This window comes from Bufo gargarizans, chromosome 5 (genome assembly GCF_014858855.1).
Source record: "Bufo gargarizans isolate SCDJY-AF-19 chromosome 5, ASM1485885v1, whole genome shotgun sequence".
NCBI classification, from domain to species: Eukaryota; Metazoa; Chordata; class Amphibia; order Anura; family Bufonidae; genus Bufo; species Bufo gargarizans.
Window position 1 is genome coordinate 20,824,504 of NC_058084.1, and position 16,857 is coordinate 20,841,360.

Here is a 16,857-nt window from a genome sequence, read left to right on the forward strand (position 1 = left end):
TGGATAGGCAGACAGCGGCAGTGGCATGACCGACTGTCGTTAAATAACCACTGTCAGCAATGGCAGATCTATTCATTGGCCTTAGCCGGAGTGGTGTGAAGATCCTCACGGGACAAATGTAATGTTTTAAACACTTGCGGATGACAATTTTGTCCGCTTGGGTGTGATGCCACCTGTCGTGCCCGATACACTGTCTGACAGTACACTGAGGCTCGGCGAGACAGTACAGCAATAACAAACTGGGTCAGTTCTGGCAACTGTTCTGTCTGTCCAGAAGTCCATGGGGTCAGGAAAAAAGGGTACATACCGGAGAAAAGGCACAGTCCAAGCAGGACTGAACTTGGTTGTTCAGGCAGTGCGTATCTATTTGCTGACGTACAGTCGTGGCCAAAAGTTTTGAGAATTACATAAATATTGGAAATTGGAAAAGTTGCTGCTTAAGTTTTTATAATAGCAATTTGCATATACTCCAGAATGTTATGAAGAGTGATCAGATGAATTGCATAGTCCTTCTTTGCCATGAAAATTTACTTAATCCCCAAAAAACCTTTCCACTGCATTTCATTGCTGTCATTAAAGGACCTGCTGAGATCATTTCAGTAATCGTCTTGTTAACTCAGGTGAGAATGTTGACGAGCACAAGGCTGGAGATCATTATGTCAGGCTGATTGGGTTAAAATGGCAGACTTGACCTGTTAAAAGGAGGGTGATGCTTGAAATCATTGTTCTTCCATTGTTAACCATGATAACCTGCAAAGAAACGTGTTGCATAAAAATGGCTTCACAGGCAAGGATATTGTGGCTACTAAGATTGCACCTCAATCAACAGTTTATAGGATCATCAAGAACTCCAAGGAAAGAGGTTCAATTCTTGTTAAGAAGGCTTCAGGGCGTCCAAGAAAGTCCAGCAAGCGCCAGGATCGTCTCCTAAAGAGGATTCAGCTGCGAGATCGGAGTGCCACCAGTGCAGCGCTTGCTCAGGAATGGCAGCAGGCAGGTGTGAGTGCATCTGCACGCACAGTGAGGCCAAGACTTTTGGAAGATGGCCTGGTGTCAAGAAGGGCAGCAAAGAAGCCACTTCTCTCCAAAAAAACCATCAGGGACAGATTGATCTTCTGCAGAAAATATGGTGAATGGACTGCTGAGGACTGGGGCAAAGTCATATTCTCTGATGAAGCCTCTTTCCGATTGTTTGGGGCATCAGGAAAAAGGCTTGTCCGGAGAAGAAAAGGTGAGCTCTACCATCAGTCCTGTGTCATGCCAACAGTAAAGCATCCTGAGACCATTCATGTGTGGGGTTGCTTCTCATCCAAGGGAGTGGGCTCACTCACAATTTTGCCCAAAAACACAGCCATGAATAAAGAATGGTACCAAAACACCCTCCAACAGCAACTTCTTCCAACAATCCAACAACAGTTTGGTGAAGAACAATGCATTTTCCAGCACGATGGAGCACCGTGCCATAAGCAAAGTGAAGACTAAGTGGCTCGGGGACCAAAACGTTGACATTTTGGGTCCATGGCCTGGAAACTCCCCAGATCTTAATCCAATTGAGAACTTGTAGTCAATCCTCAAGAGGCGGGTGGACAAACAAAAACCCACTAATTCTGACAAACTCCAAGAAGTGATTATGAAAGAATGGGTTGCTATCAGTCAGGAATTGGCCCAGAAGTTGATTGAGAGCATGCCCAGTCGAATTGCAGAAGTCCTGAAAAAGAAGGGCCAACACTGTAAATACTGACTCTTTGCATAAATGTCATGTAATTGTCGATAAAAGCCTTTGAAACGTATGAAGTGCGAGTAATTATATTTCACTGCATCACAGAAACAACTGAGACAAAGATCTAAAAGCAGTTTAGCAGCAAACTTTGTGAAAACTAATATTTGTGTCATTCTCAAAACTTTTGGCCACGACTGTACATCAGCTTGGAAATGGCACTGGAAAAAACTGCTCCATCATGTTCATCAAACTGAATTGGCTGCCGCTTCGGCTTCTGATATTTGTCATAGCAAAGATGGCAGGAGTTCAGTGACTTAGAAGGAGGTCGAGAGGGGCCTCTTGGTCAGACACTTGGACGTCGGGCGTCTGCTCAGTGAAAGCTGCAGCAAGATGTGTACAGAGCGTATCCTGGTAAAACTAAAATTTTGCCTTCCTGTCAGCATCAGGAAAACACCAACCAACATAGCTATGCCTCTGAGCCATCAGTTCCTCTGCCTGAACCTGCTCCTCATGGTAGTCTAAGGCTACCAAACGCAGATGACTGGTGCCCGAGTGACTGACCAGAGGGCCCCTCTCGACCTTCTACTAAGTCACTGAACTACAGCACCAAAACGCAACAAAAGGGAACGGATGCATACTTATGCATTCTTATCCATTTTGTCCCTATTGACAAAACTGAACCGTTTAATTCCATTTTTTATGTCCTCTGCTGGATCTCAAAAACAGAATTGAAAACACAGATGTGTAAGTAGCTTAAACCCTGACTGTTCTCACACAACTCAGTAGCAAGAAGACTATCTTGTGTATCTTCCATAGCACATGGGATGTTGCTCCCTCGGGTCCCACTAGGAGGGGGCAGTGAAGACAGAGATGATGCAGGTGAGAGGCTTCTCTGGGGCAGTAAGGAGAAGGAGCAGAAGGAATTTGCTGACCCCTTGCTCAAAGGCACTGTGACATCCTCATCATCCTGTTGTGACTGAGTGGAGGAGTGAGACATCCAGTCCACAATCTCATCCTCATATTCTGTTTCTTACTGGAAGTGAAGAAAAACTACTACTGGTCAGACAGCTGCTATCGACTGTGCTGCTACTGATGTTTGCACTACTATACTAACCACATTTTCACTTGCAGATGATCAAGCTCTGATCTTTCTGAGTCTTTTTGAACAATAAGACATTGCAGTGATTAGTAAATGTGAAAACTTTGCACCAGATTTTTTATTTAAAAGCACAATTAGGCAAACCCTGTGACCAAAATATATGCTGCCATTTTTGACACACTAAAATATGCTTATTTACACACATACAGTCAGGTCCATAAATATTGGGACATGGACACAATTGTAACATTTTTGGCTCTATACACCACCACAATGGATTTGAAATGAAACGAACATGATGTGCTTTACCTGCAGACTGTCAGCTGTAATCTGAGGGGATTTACATCCAAATCAGGTGAACGGTGCAGGAATTACAGCAGTTTGCATCTGTGCCTCCCACTTGTTAGGGGACCAAAAGTAATGGGACAGAATAATAATCATAAATCAAACTTTCACTTTTTAATACTTAGTTGCAAATCCTTTGCAGTCAATTACAGCCTGAAGTCTGGAGCGCATAGACATCACCAGACGCTGGGTTTCATCCCTGGTGATGCTCTGCCAGGCCTCTACTGCAACTGTCTTCAGTTCCTGCTTGTTCTTGGGGCATTTTCCCTTCAGTTTTGTCTTCAGCAAGTGAAATGCATGCTCAATCGGATTCAGGTCAGGTGATTGACTCGGCCATTGCATAACATTCCACTTCTTTCCCTTAAAAAACTCTTTGGTTGCTTTTGCAGTATGCTTTGGGTCATTGTCCATCTGCACTGTGAAGCGCCGTCCAATGAGTTCTGAAGCATTTGGCTGAATATGAGTAGATAATATTGCCCGAAACACTTTTGTCAGCAGTCACATCATGAATAAATACAAGAGAACCAGTTCCATTGGCAGCCATACATGCCTACACCATGACACTACCACCCCCATGCTTCACTGATGAGGTGGTATGCTTAGGATCATGAGCAGTTCCTTTCCTTCTCCACACTCTTCTCTTCCCATCACTCTGGTACAAGTTGATCTTGGTCTCATCTGTCCATAGGATGTTGTTCCAGAACTGTGAAGGCTTTTTTAGATGTCGTTTGGCAAACTCTAATCTGGCCTTCCTGTTTTTGACGCTCACCAATGGTTTACATCTTGTGGTGAACCCTCTGTGTTCACTCTGGTGAAGTTTTCTCTTGATTGTTGACTTTGACACACATACATCTACCTCCTGAAGAGTGTTCTTGATCTGGCCAACTGTTGTGAAGGGTGTTTTCTTCACCAGGGAAAGAATTATTCGGTCATCCACCACAGTTGTTCTCCATGGTCTTCCGGGTCTTTTGGTGTTGCTGAGCTCACTGGTGCGTTCCTTCTTTTTAAGAATGTTCCAAACAGTTGTTTTGGCCATGCCGAATGTTTTTGCTATCTCTCTGATGGGTTTGTTGTGTTTTTTTCAGCCTAATGATGGCTTTCTTCACTGATAGTGAAAGCTCTTTGGATCTCGTCTTAAGAGTTGACAGCAACAGATTCCAAATGGAAATAGCAGACTGGAAATGAACTCTGGACCTTTTATCTGCTCAGTGTAATTGGGATAATGAGGGAATAACACACACCTGACCATGGAACAGCTGAGAAGACAATTGTGGGAGGCACATATGAAAACTGTTGTAATTCCTACACCATTCACCTGATTTGGATGTAAATACCCTCAAATTAAAGCTGACAGTCTGCAGGTAAAGCACATTTTGTTCATTTCATTTCAAATCCATTGTGGTTGTGTATAGAGCCAAAAATGCTAGGATTGTGACAATGTCCCAATATTTATGGACCTGATTGTAAATGTGTGATGTGTGTGCTAGAGCATAGGTACCCAGGAGACATCCTGTGGGTTTACTTTGTCCCTTGCCCATTCCAGAGTGACTTTGGACCCACATCTCTATGGACTTCATTACAGACCTTTCGTCCTCCCGGGTAGGTCGGTCATCTGGGTGGTCATAGATAGATTCTCTAAGATGTGTCATCTGGTGCCATTAAAGAAGCTTCCAAACACGAAGAGTCCATTATCTCAGACAGAGGTGTCCAATTTGTCTCGAGATTCTGGAGAGAGTTTAGCAACAAACTAGGGGTTAAATTCTCCTCTTCATCTGCGTTCCATCCTGAGACAAATGGACAAACTGAAAGGGTCAACCAGGTCTTGGAGTAGTTTTTAAAGTGTTTTGTTTCTGACTGCAAAAATTAGTGGAAAAGGTTTTTGCCCCTAGCGGAGATCGCAATTAACAACCATGTCAGCTCCTCTAGTGGTATTTCACCTTTTTTTGTAATTATGGTTTTAATCCATGGTGTATCTGGGTCCAGCTCTGTGAATCATGCGGTGGATGCTATCATTGACGATCTGTGCTCAGTTTCGGCTCAGGCTCGCAAGACCGTGAAAAAGGCTCAAAGCATCTAATGTAAACAAGCTAATAGGAAACTGTCTTTGTGTTCAAACTTTGTGTTGGGTGAGCTTGTCTGGCCTTCTACTAAAAATTTGCGTCTCATAGTCCCTCTCAGGATACATGATGTAATTGCTAAAAAAAATACATTACTCCTGTGATTTCTCCAGGTAAACCTCCTGATCCAATGGTTATTTGGGGGCGAGATGGAGTATGAGGTGGAGAAGATTCTTAATACTCTGAAGGTTCAGGGTTCGTTGCAGTACTTAATCCATTGGATGGAGTATGGTCCTGAGGAGAGAACATTGGTGCCGGCTGAGTTTCCCTTCTGGTTCTGATCTCGGCTTGGCTATTTGACTACTCTCTGTCTCTCGATTTGGTACGTTGTTGTCCCCCTGATTCTTACCCTTTTCAGTACAACTCTGTCTTTGTGTCTTATTTTTGTCCCTTGGGGTTGTTTGTCCTGCACCTTAGCAGAGTAGGGAACATCAAGCAGTTGCAGACTTGCTACTTAGAGCTTGAACTGCAAGTAGGCACGGAAAGCGGTCGGAGTTCTAGTTAGGACTCACTGTCCATGTCCATCCATACTTATTGACATTGTATTTCATTTTTCAAATGAGCTCTAAAAGATGTAAGGTGGAATCTGACTGGTTGCTACTATGAATTAAGCCAATTTTCCTTTGCAACAGCTTTTATAAATTTACCCAAAAACTGTAGCAAAATTTCAACAGTTTTTTTGCAATAAAATGTGGGCCCAACTGGAGACCCCCTGAGTACGACAAAAATATATACTATTAGACTGCTCTTTTGACACACTAAAATACGCTTAGTGCAATGCATACTTGCAACAGGGTTTTGGAAAAAGAAAAAGGAGCAATTGGACTCCCCCTAGCTGCAACCATAACACACCCTGCTGTTTATTCACTAAAACACTCTTATTTGCCCAATTATAAATGGTAGAAAAATTGCAAAAGGTTTTTGGGAAACAAGGGCGCAATTTGATGTCCCATGAGTGTGACCAAAACGATGCACTACTATTGACGTACTAAAATATACTTATTTGCACACTTATAGTGGAAGAAAAAGTGGAAGAAGTGGAAGAAAAATTGCATCAGGTTTTTTAGGAAAAATAAGGTGCAATTAGATGTCCCCTGGGTGCAACAAAATATATTCTATTATGCTGCTGTTGATGCATTAAAATAAGCCTATTGTACAGCTTTGTAACAGGTTTCTGAGAAGAAAAAGGTGCAATTGTGCAGCATATGCAGTGAAATATATGCAGCTGGTGATGCTTGGATATCTGCCTATTGCATACTTATTAACTGTAGAAGCTTTGCAGCAAATTTTGGACAAAATTGACTGCCTCCTGCACATAAACAAAAATTACTATCTTTTTAAAACCTCATGTCTTGTGCAGTGCAACACACAAAGTTATGATAGGTCCAGTTCCGGCTACAGACACAGTACTCTAAGGCTGCTTTCAGACCTGAAGCACTATTATCCGGCTACATGATTCTGCATGCTGCGGATTGTGTCTGGCCGATTCTCTGCATTTTGCTGTTCTCTGCTGGAACAGTCTGCCGGTAATTCACGATGCAGGTGTGAAAGTCACCTAACCCTCCCTATCCTGTCCTTAATGATTAAACCTCGCTATCTAGTAATTCAATCAACATAACTAAATAAATATTCTTCACAATCCTTACACCATCTGTGCAAGACCCTACAATGACTTTCTGGTGTTAGGCTACTTTCACAATAGCGGCAGCATGGATCCGGCATACTGTTCACCCGCCGAAACAGCCTGCCGAATCCGTGCTGCCGCTAGTGCACACGTGCCCCATTGACTATAATGGGGGTGGGCCAGTGGTCCGGCAGCAGCGAGGCAAACATGCCGAGAGGCGGCCGGAATAAAACTACGACATGTAGCAGTTTTATTCCGGTCGCCTCTCGGCATTTTTGCCGAGCTGCCGCCGGACCTCTGGCCCACCCCCATCATAGTCAATGGGGCCGGAGTGGACCTCCAGCAGCACGTGTACGCTAGCAGTACCGGACGGATCCGGCAGGCTGTTCATCCACCGGAACAGCCTGCCGGAGAAGTCTGCCGCTAATGTGAAAGTAGCCTTAGCTGTTTTGGTCAGTCAATCAGTGGCTGAGCTCACAATGACATCTGTACTTCAAAGCCAACATAGGGCCCGATATAGCAGATGATATTGTCTCTTCTGTCAGTCTGGCTGTAAAGTATTATAGAGTAACAATCATCTAATGTCTATGGTCACATTCCACCCTATAAATATTCCCTGTACCTGTATATGGCTGTCAACAGCCTGCCAAGACAGCTACAATTGTCAAGTTGTCTGTTTTCATGAAAAACATAAGATGCTCTTACTTTTAAAGGTGTGGAATCCCTGTATGTTATAGGTTGTTACTTTTTAGACGAGCGAACCTTTTGACAGTTGGTTTGATTTAGGTTTGCCGAATTTTTCAGAAGCTTCAGTTCGGACCAAATCAATTCTACCAAAATCAAAGTGGCTTCAAGTGCCCTGGAAATTGCTATATAACACCCTCTAGTCTCACGTGGTGTGCTGAACCAGTACGCGGCGTCCCACGTGACCTGGTTGTTCTGGAGACCAAATAAAGCTACAGTGACGTCTCTGGTAAGGGACGGCTTTCCTCGGATCCGAATGTCCCCGATTCTTTCTTTCTTTATGCGATAACATTGTCTCTGCTAGATAGATGAGACGTACGCTCACTCCTTACGCCAGACGCGTTTCGAGGTGCTGTACCTCTTACTCAGTGGCCACCGAGGAAAACCGTCCCTTACCAGTGACGTCACTGTAGCTTCATTTGGTCTACAGAACAACCAGGTCACATGGGACGCCACGTACTGGTTCAGCACACCACGTAGGACGCCACTGGTGTGAGGCCGCCTGGAATCAGCGCTGCAACAACGCAGTGAAGAAGGGTAAGACCCGTCTCCTGTTAGAAGTTTGCCCGACAGTTGTGCATTCACCAGGCACTGCTGCTGTGGCCATTCTGAAGTTGTTATAAGTGACTGCTCAATAATATAATAGAAGTACTTACCAGACTGTGCCTGGGGTTTGCACCTAAGCAGCGGGGCAGCTATTGATGACACGGTCCTCTACAGCGTAACAGCTACCTGCACACAGTGCATTGGCAGGTTGAAATTATTATTGGGCTGATCTCTATTTATGCAGGACGATTTGAGGAGCAGCTTTATACTGGGCAAAGAGACGGAACATTTGCTTTATAGTGATATACAGCTAGCATATTATATAGTGGTCTTGTTTGGTAGGGCACCTATGGTATATATATTGTTGTCATTCTACAGTTTTTTAATTGTGTCTGTTTTAATAAATCACATCCACTTGGTGGATTTAGTACTCCCATTTGACTGTGCCCCTATATATTTACTTTAGTTCACTTTATTACACACGTAATAAGTGAACATGACAGTACTGAAAAGCAGGTAAGGCAATTGTGGCGAAACCAACCTCGCCACGGTGTTTTGGAGGCGGCTGTTTACCAGCCTCCTGCCCTGGGATTATGGCCCCATAAGTAATTGGGTCTTAAGGCACTTGGGACGGAGCCCTCTGTCCCTGGATTGCATCCTCTGCCTTACTTGCTTGGATGAAGCACATGGTGAGAACAATAGATAGCGGCCATTTTAGCTCACAGACACTGTTCTGACTTTTCCACACGGTGCTATCTTGCCTGTATTTGGTGCACAGAGACATCATTCAGTAGTTTGAAACTACCAAACAGGGGACACATTTATTAGTGACTATTTTTGGTATAACTTGTATATTTTCAGTGTAACTGTATCTTCCAAACTACTGAACGGATGTGGGTGAATTTTGGATATGTGGTTCACCAAGATCCCCCGGTTCCGAGGATATATTGGTTATGGGGTTATTGCATGTTTTGGGGTTCCTGTGATATGTTTTATAAAATTGTATGTTCTGTGAGGGCACCCAGATAGCTAATATTATTGTATTCGTGTATTCTGAGTGCCATTCACCTAATGATATGCACTCAGACTTGAGCTATCTGGGGATATGTTAAACGTCTGTGTTTGCTGTGGGGGTGTGCCATTGTGTGTTTAAATGGTGATGTCTGTGCTGTTGTCTCCACATGTGTATTGGTGATCTCCCCTTTGTCCTGAGAGATAATTGGATTGTCTTCGGTCGTCTCCGGGACAGAGAGGAAACCATGATGCATTGTGGGGATATGTTGTATCTGTTCTGTATTTGCAAAACTGTAATAAAAACCAGGCTGGGTGTGCCAGCACATCAGATCACTGCTTGACCCTCAAGACGGAGCCTTGTCTCGTTATTGGGGGGGATTCCCTGTATGCTGTTGGAGACTGATTGCCAGGAGTGTAAGCTGATTGGATCCTTTTCCTGTTCGTCTGCCGGCAGCTACTCGCGAGGTTCCAGTTTGGAGTGCTATTTTGTATCCAGTTCGGGAGGTTGGTGTTCTGCAGTAGCTGTGCCTGCATCTCGGAAAGGGGCATATCGCCTAAACGGATCTTAACCCCTTGTCTGCTGAAACGGTGCCGTTACATTGGTGGCAAGCAGCGGGATCGTTCCTACAGCCAGAAGGACAGCTACAGGAGACACCATTTCTTTGGATTCTACAATTTAAGGGCAACGCATGTCCCAGTACAGCGACCCTAAAAGCACCAGGATGGAACCAGCAGTGTTATACGAGGAGGAGGACCTGGATGGCCGGGGTGCATTAAGGAAAGGCATCTGGTACCAGGCCCTGGATAATGTACAATACCAGCGAGGTGAGAGTCTCCCCAGTGAAGAGCAGCAGTTGCAGAAGCAAGTGGCCCTGCGGATGCCCTTCCTGGGAGAGCAGCCCCTGGAGGAATGGGTGATAGAACTACAGCACCGGGTATGGCAGGAGCTAGGGCTGGAGGATGCATACCAGGCGCTTTGGTGGTATGTGGCACAGTTTATACCCTGGACAGCTGAGCATGACAAGCCAGAGGGAGAGGAGTTTGATGGTCCTGGCTTGTTATGGGAGTCCTTTGCAGAGCCTGACTTCGGGAGCCCTGCACAGTCCAGACTTCAGGACATTTTTTATGAGAGGGAGGCTAGGCATGAGTGGGATGACCCCCATGAAGTAGAGAAAGACCTGGCTCACCTAGCAACCCTGGAGTGGGAACTGGAGCAGGACTACCGAGATCTCTTCCACTCCATTGAGAAGGCTCAGCAGGACGGTAAGGTGACAGACCCAGATCCAGACCCATTCAGCTGGGCAGATATTGTAGAGTGTTACTGGGAAGGACCCCAGGTGGCCGGTAGAGATGGGACCGGGGTCTCTCCGCCGGTCCTGCAGGGAATTGGGAGCCTAGTCTTCATCCCCCAGCAGCAGAGTGATATGCCGGGAAGGCAGTGTGAAGTGCAGGGAGAGGAGAGCAACGTCCTCCCTCCCCAGCAGCAGGCTGAGTTACAGGGGGCAGAGGTAGTTGTTCCTTCCCCCCAGCAGCAGCATGATTTTTTGGGAATTGGGAGCCGAGTCTCCATTCCCCAGCGGCAGACGGAGTTACAGGGGGCAGAGGTAGTTGTTCCTGCCCCCCAGCAGCAGAGTGATATGCCGGGAAGGCAGTGTAAAGTGCAGGGAGAGGAGAGCAGCGGCCTCCCTCCCCAGCGGCAGGCTGAGTTACAGGGGGCAGGGGTAGTTGTTCCTGCCCCCCAGCAGCAGCATGATTTTTTGGGAATTGGGAGCCGAGTGTCCATTCCCCAGCGGCAGGCGGAGTTACAGGGGGCAGAGACAGTCGGTCCTGTCCCCCAGCAGCAGAGTGTCCTACAGGGGATAGAGAGCCCAGTCTCCTTTCCCCAGCAGCAGGACACTGTATTGGGAGCGGAGGCGGTCGGTCACCCTCCCCAGCGGCTGGAAGTATGTATGGGAGAGGAGCACGTTACCCCCTCTCCCCAGCGGCAGCTTAACGCACCAGGGGGAGACAGTAAGCCCCACAACTGTGCAGATGGGACCGTGGTCTCTGCACTTACAGCACAGGGGGTAGGGACAGTTGTTCCTGTCCCCCAGCAACAGGGCAGTTTAGCCAAAGGGGAGACAGTCGGTTTCCCCCTCCAACAACCAGACTCCAACCAGGCTTCTTCCATGGTAGCGCTGGCACCAGGGCAGAGTACCGCTGATCCCTTCCCACAAAGCAACCTCCACTCCAATCCAGGGAGCAACTCAGAGATCGGGAGTACCAGCTACCAATATAATCTTGGTGGATTCACTGGACAGAGACAGGCTACTAAATTCAGCAGGTCCAGTATTGGGTTGTGGGTGGGCTGCCAGACTAACTCAGGTACCGACCGGCGTGAGGTCAGGTATCTGGTTAGTCTTCCCTGGGGGGGGGAGATGTGTGGCGAAACCAACCTCGCCACGGTGTTTTGGAGGGGGCTGTTTACCAGCCTCCTGCCCTGGGATTATGGCCCCATAAGTAATTGGGTCTTAAGGCACTTGGGACAGAGCCCTCTGTCCCTGGATTGCATCATTTGCCTTACTTGCTTGGATGAAGCACATGGTGAGAACAATAGATAGCGGCCATTTTACCTCACAGACACTGTTCTGACTTTTCCACACGGTGCTATCTTGCCTGTATTTGGTGCACAGAGACATCATTCAGTAGTTTGAAACTACCAAACAGGGGACACATTTATTAGTGACTATTTTTGGTATAACTTGTATATTTTCAGTGTAACTGTATCTTCCAAACTACTGAACGGATGTGGGTGAATTTTGGACATGTGGTTCACTCAGACTTGAGCTATCTGGGGATATGTTAAACGTCTGTGTTTGCTGTGGGGGTGTGCCATTGTGTGTTTAAATGGTGATGTCTGTGCTGTTGTCTCCACATGTGTATTGGTGATCTCCCCTTTGTCCTGAGAGATAATTGGATTGTCTTCGGTCGTCTCCGGGACAGAGGGGAGGAAACCATGATGCATTGTGGGGATATGTTGTATCTGTTCTGTATTTGCAAAACTGTAATAAAAACCAGGCTGGGTGTGCCAGCACATCGGACCACTGCTGACCCTCAAGACGGAGCCTTGTCTCGTTATTGGGGGGATTCCCTGTATGCTGTTGGAGACTGATTGCCAGGAGTGTAAGCTGATTGGATCCTTTTCCTGTTCGTCTGCCGGCAGCTACTCGCGAGGTTCCAGTTTGGAGTGCTATTTTGTATCCAGTTCGGGAGGTTGGTGTTCTGCAGTATCTGTGCCTGCATCTCGGAAAGGGGCATATCGCCTAAACGGATCTTAACCCCTTGTCTGCTGAAACGGTGCCGTTACAGCAATAGTGGTAGCTCTGCCACAAAACCAAGTGCACCAGCAGACCAGAGTTAAAACCCAGGATGGCAAAGAGCCAGTGAGCCCCGTTCTTCACAGAGCCCCTGGTGGTGGGGCTGAACTGGGCGCACTTCCAGGAAGGTCCCGGTACACTTGGCCACTACCTGCAGAGAACCACAGACAAGAGGACTGGAACCCAAACAAACACAGGACATGGATCAGACAAGAAACGGGAACCAGCACACATGCAGATGCTTGGACCCCATGCGGAACGGAAGCATGGCGGTCACAAGCAGAGCTGCACGCAGACTAGAGATCCTCCCTCTGGAGAACCAAGGAGACCTCTCACGAAGGCAGGATGTACACAGGACTGTATCAGAAGCAGTAGGCACTGCTAGGCTGGACATGGAACAGACTGGATCGGAAGCAGTAGGCACTGCTAGGCTGGACATGGAACAGACTGTATCGGAAGCAGTAGGCACTGCTAGGCTGGACATGGAACAGACTGTATCAGAAGCAGTAGGCACTGCTAGGCTGGACATGGAACAGACTGTATCAGAAGCAGTAGGCACTGCTAGGCTGGACATGGAACAGACTGGATCAGAAGCAGTAGGCACTGCTAGGCTGGACATGGAACAGACTGGATCGGAAGCAGTAGGCACTGCTAGGCTGGACATGGAACAGACTGTATCAGAAGCAGTAGGCATTGCTAGGCTGGACATGGAACAGACTGGATCGGAAGCAGTAGGCACTGCTTGGCTGGACATGGAACAGACTGGATCGGAAGCAGTAGGCACTGCTAGGCTGGACATGGAACAGACTGTATCAGAAGCAGTAGGCACTGCTAGGCTGGACATGGAACAGACTGTATCAGAAGCAGTAGGCACTGCTTGGCTGGACATGGAACAGACTGTATCAGAAGCAGTAGGCACTGCTAGGCTGGACATGGTAGAGACTGGATCGGAAGCAGTAGGCACTGCTAGGGTGGACATGGAACAGACTGTATCAGAAGCAGTAGGCACTGCTAGGCTGGACATGGAACAGACTGGATCGGAAGCAGTAGGCACTGCTAGGCTGGACATGGAACAGACTGGATCGGAAGCAGTAGGCAGTAGGCACTACTGCCAAGCTATCAGAGATATGGACGTGGGGAGACACAAACACAGGCAACAGCTCACACACCACCGCAGACAGCACACAGCCCCAAGCAACCAGCAGACACAGGTGTGAGCATGCAGCCAGCCTGCAGGGCCGCAACTGCCAAAGTGAACTGCACTGTGACACTCACACAACAGAGAGACTCTATGTGGCCTGAGTTGCTACTTTCTGGCACAGGCAGTTGTCATCAGGTCATCAAGCTGCCTGAGACCAGGTGCAGGATGTTGGGATAATGTTATCACAACATCCCTACGTGCCACTTATCCTGCCACTGAAAGATTCTTTGGGCGCACGCTGACCCAGATTTCCTTATATGTTTGAAACTGGAATGTGGAGGATAATGTGCCTATTTGTCCATTGAGGTATGAGGTGGGGCCTCCATTGATCAGACATACATGCTTGGATGTCCATGACCCAAACCCCTATTCAACAGTTGCTCTTATTTGGACCACTTTTGGAAGATACTTGCCACTGCATACTGGGAAGACCTCACAAGATGCGCGATTTTGGAGATGCTCTGACCTAGTTATCTAGCTAACAAACTTTGGCCTTTGTCAAAGTCGCTAAGATCTATACTCTTGCACAGTTTTTCTGCCTTCCAGCATATCAGCTTCAAGAACTGACAAGAGCTGCATCATGGGATAATGACTAATTTACACTTGTTTTAGGAAGGCACATGGACATGGGACAAACTTTTTGAGCTAATCTGACTATTCATGATTAGAGTTGAGCGAACACCTGGATGTTCGGGTTCGAGAAGTTCGGCCGAACTTCAAGGAAATGTTCGGGTTCGGGATCCGAACTCAACCCGAACTTCGCCCCGAACCCGAACCCCATTGAAGTCAATGGGGACCCGGCTGTAAAATAGCCCAGGAAAGGGCAAGAGGGCTGCAAAAGGCAGCAAAATATAGGTAAATCCCCTGCAAACAAATGTGGATAGGGAAATGAAATAAAATAAATTAAAATTAACCAATATCAATTGGAGAGAGGTCTCATGGTAGAGAATCAGGCTTCATGTCACCCACCACCTGAACAGGCCACTGTCAGATATTTAAACCCCGGCACCCAGACAGAGGAGAGAGGTCCCATGGCAGAGAATCAGGCTTCATGTCATAGCAGAGAATCAGGCTTCATGTCATAGCAGAGAATCAGGCTTCATGTCATAGCAGAGAATCAGGCTTCATGTCATAGCAGAGAATCAGGCTTCACGTCACCCACCACTGGAACAGGCCATTGTCAGATATTTAGGCCCCGGCACCCAGACAGAGGAGAGAGGTCCCATAGCAGAGAATCAGGCTTCATGTCATAGCAGAGAATCAGGCTTCACGTCACCCACCACTGGGACAGGCCATTGTCAGATATTTAGGCCCCGGCACCCAGACAGAGGAGAGAGGTCCCATAGCAGAGAATCAGGCTTCATGTCATAGCAGAGAATCAGGCTTCATGTCATAGCAGAGAATCAGGCTTCACGTCACCCACCACTGGAACAGGCCATTGTCAGATATTTAGGCCCCGGCACCCAGACAGAGGAGAGAGGTCCCATAGCAGAGAATCAGGCTTCATGTCATAGCAGAGAATCAGGCTTCATGTCACCCACCACTGGGACAGGCCATTGTCAGATATTTAGGCCCCGGCACCCAGACAGAGGAGAGAGGTCCCATAGCAGAGAATCAGGCTTCATGTCATAGCAGAGAATCAGGCTTCATGTCATAGCAGAGAATCAGGCTTCACGTCACCCACCACTGGAACAGGCCATTGTCAGATATGTAGGCCCCGGCACCCAGACAGAGGAGAGAGGTCCCATAGCAGAGAATCAGGCTTCATGTCATAGCAGAAAATCAGGCTTCACGTCACCCACCACTGGAACAGGCCATTGTCAGATATTTAGGCCCCCGGCACCCAGACAGAGGAGAGAGGTCCCATAGCAGAGAATCAGGCTTCATGTCATAGCAGAGAATCAGGCTTCACGTCACCCACCACTGGAACAGGCCATTGTCAGATATTTAGGCCCCGGCACCCAGACAGAGGAGAGAGGTCCCATAGCAGAGAATCAGGCTTCATGTCATAGCAGAGAATCAGGCTTCACGTCACCCACCACTGGAACAGGCCATTGTCAGATATGTAGGCCCCGGCACCACTGGGTGCCGGGGCCTACATATCTGACAATGGCCTGTTCCAGTGGTGGGTGACGTGAAGCCTGATTCTCTGCTATGGGACTGATTCTCCCATAGCAGAGAATCAGGCTTCATGTCATAGCAGAGAATCAGGCTTCACGTCACCCACCACTGGGACAGGCCATTGTCAGATATTTAGGCCCCGGCACCCAGACAGAGGAGAGAGGTCCCATAGCAGAGAATCAGGCTTCATGTCATAGCAGAGAATCAGGCTTCACGTCACCCACCACTGGAACAGGCCATTGTCAGATATTTAGGCCCCGGCACCCAGACAGAGGAGATAGGTCCCATAGCAGAGAATCAGGCTTCATGTCATAGCAGAGAATCAGGCTTCATGTCATAGCAGAGAATCAGGCTTCACGTCACCCACCACTGGAACAGGCCATTGTCAGATATTTAGGCCCCGGTACACCCAGACAGAGGAGAGAGGTCCCATAGCAGAGAATCAGGCTTCATGTCATAGCAGAGAATCAGGCTTCATGTCACCCACCACTGGAACAGGCCATTGTCAGATATTTAGGCCCCGGCACCCAGACAGAGGAGAGAGGTCCCATAGCAGAGAATCAGGCTTCATGTCATAGCAGAGAATCAGGCTTCATGTCATAGCAGAGAATCAGGCTTCACGTCACCCACCACTGGAACAGGCCATTGTCAGATATTTAGGCCCCGGCACCCAGACAGAGGAGAGAGGTCCCATAGCAGAGATTCAGGCTTCATGTCATAGCAGAGAATCAGGCTTCATGTCACCCACCACTGGAACAGGCCATTGTCAGATATTTAGGCCCCCGGCACCCAGACAGAGGAGAGAGGTCCCATAGCAGAGAATCAGGCTTCATGTCATAGCAGAGAATCAGGCTTCACGTCACCCACCACTGGAACAGGCCATTGTCAGATATTTAGGCCCCGGCACCCAGACAGAGGAGAGAGGTCCCATAGCAGAGAATCAGGCTTCATGTCATAGCAGAGAATCAGG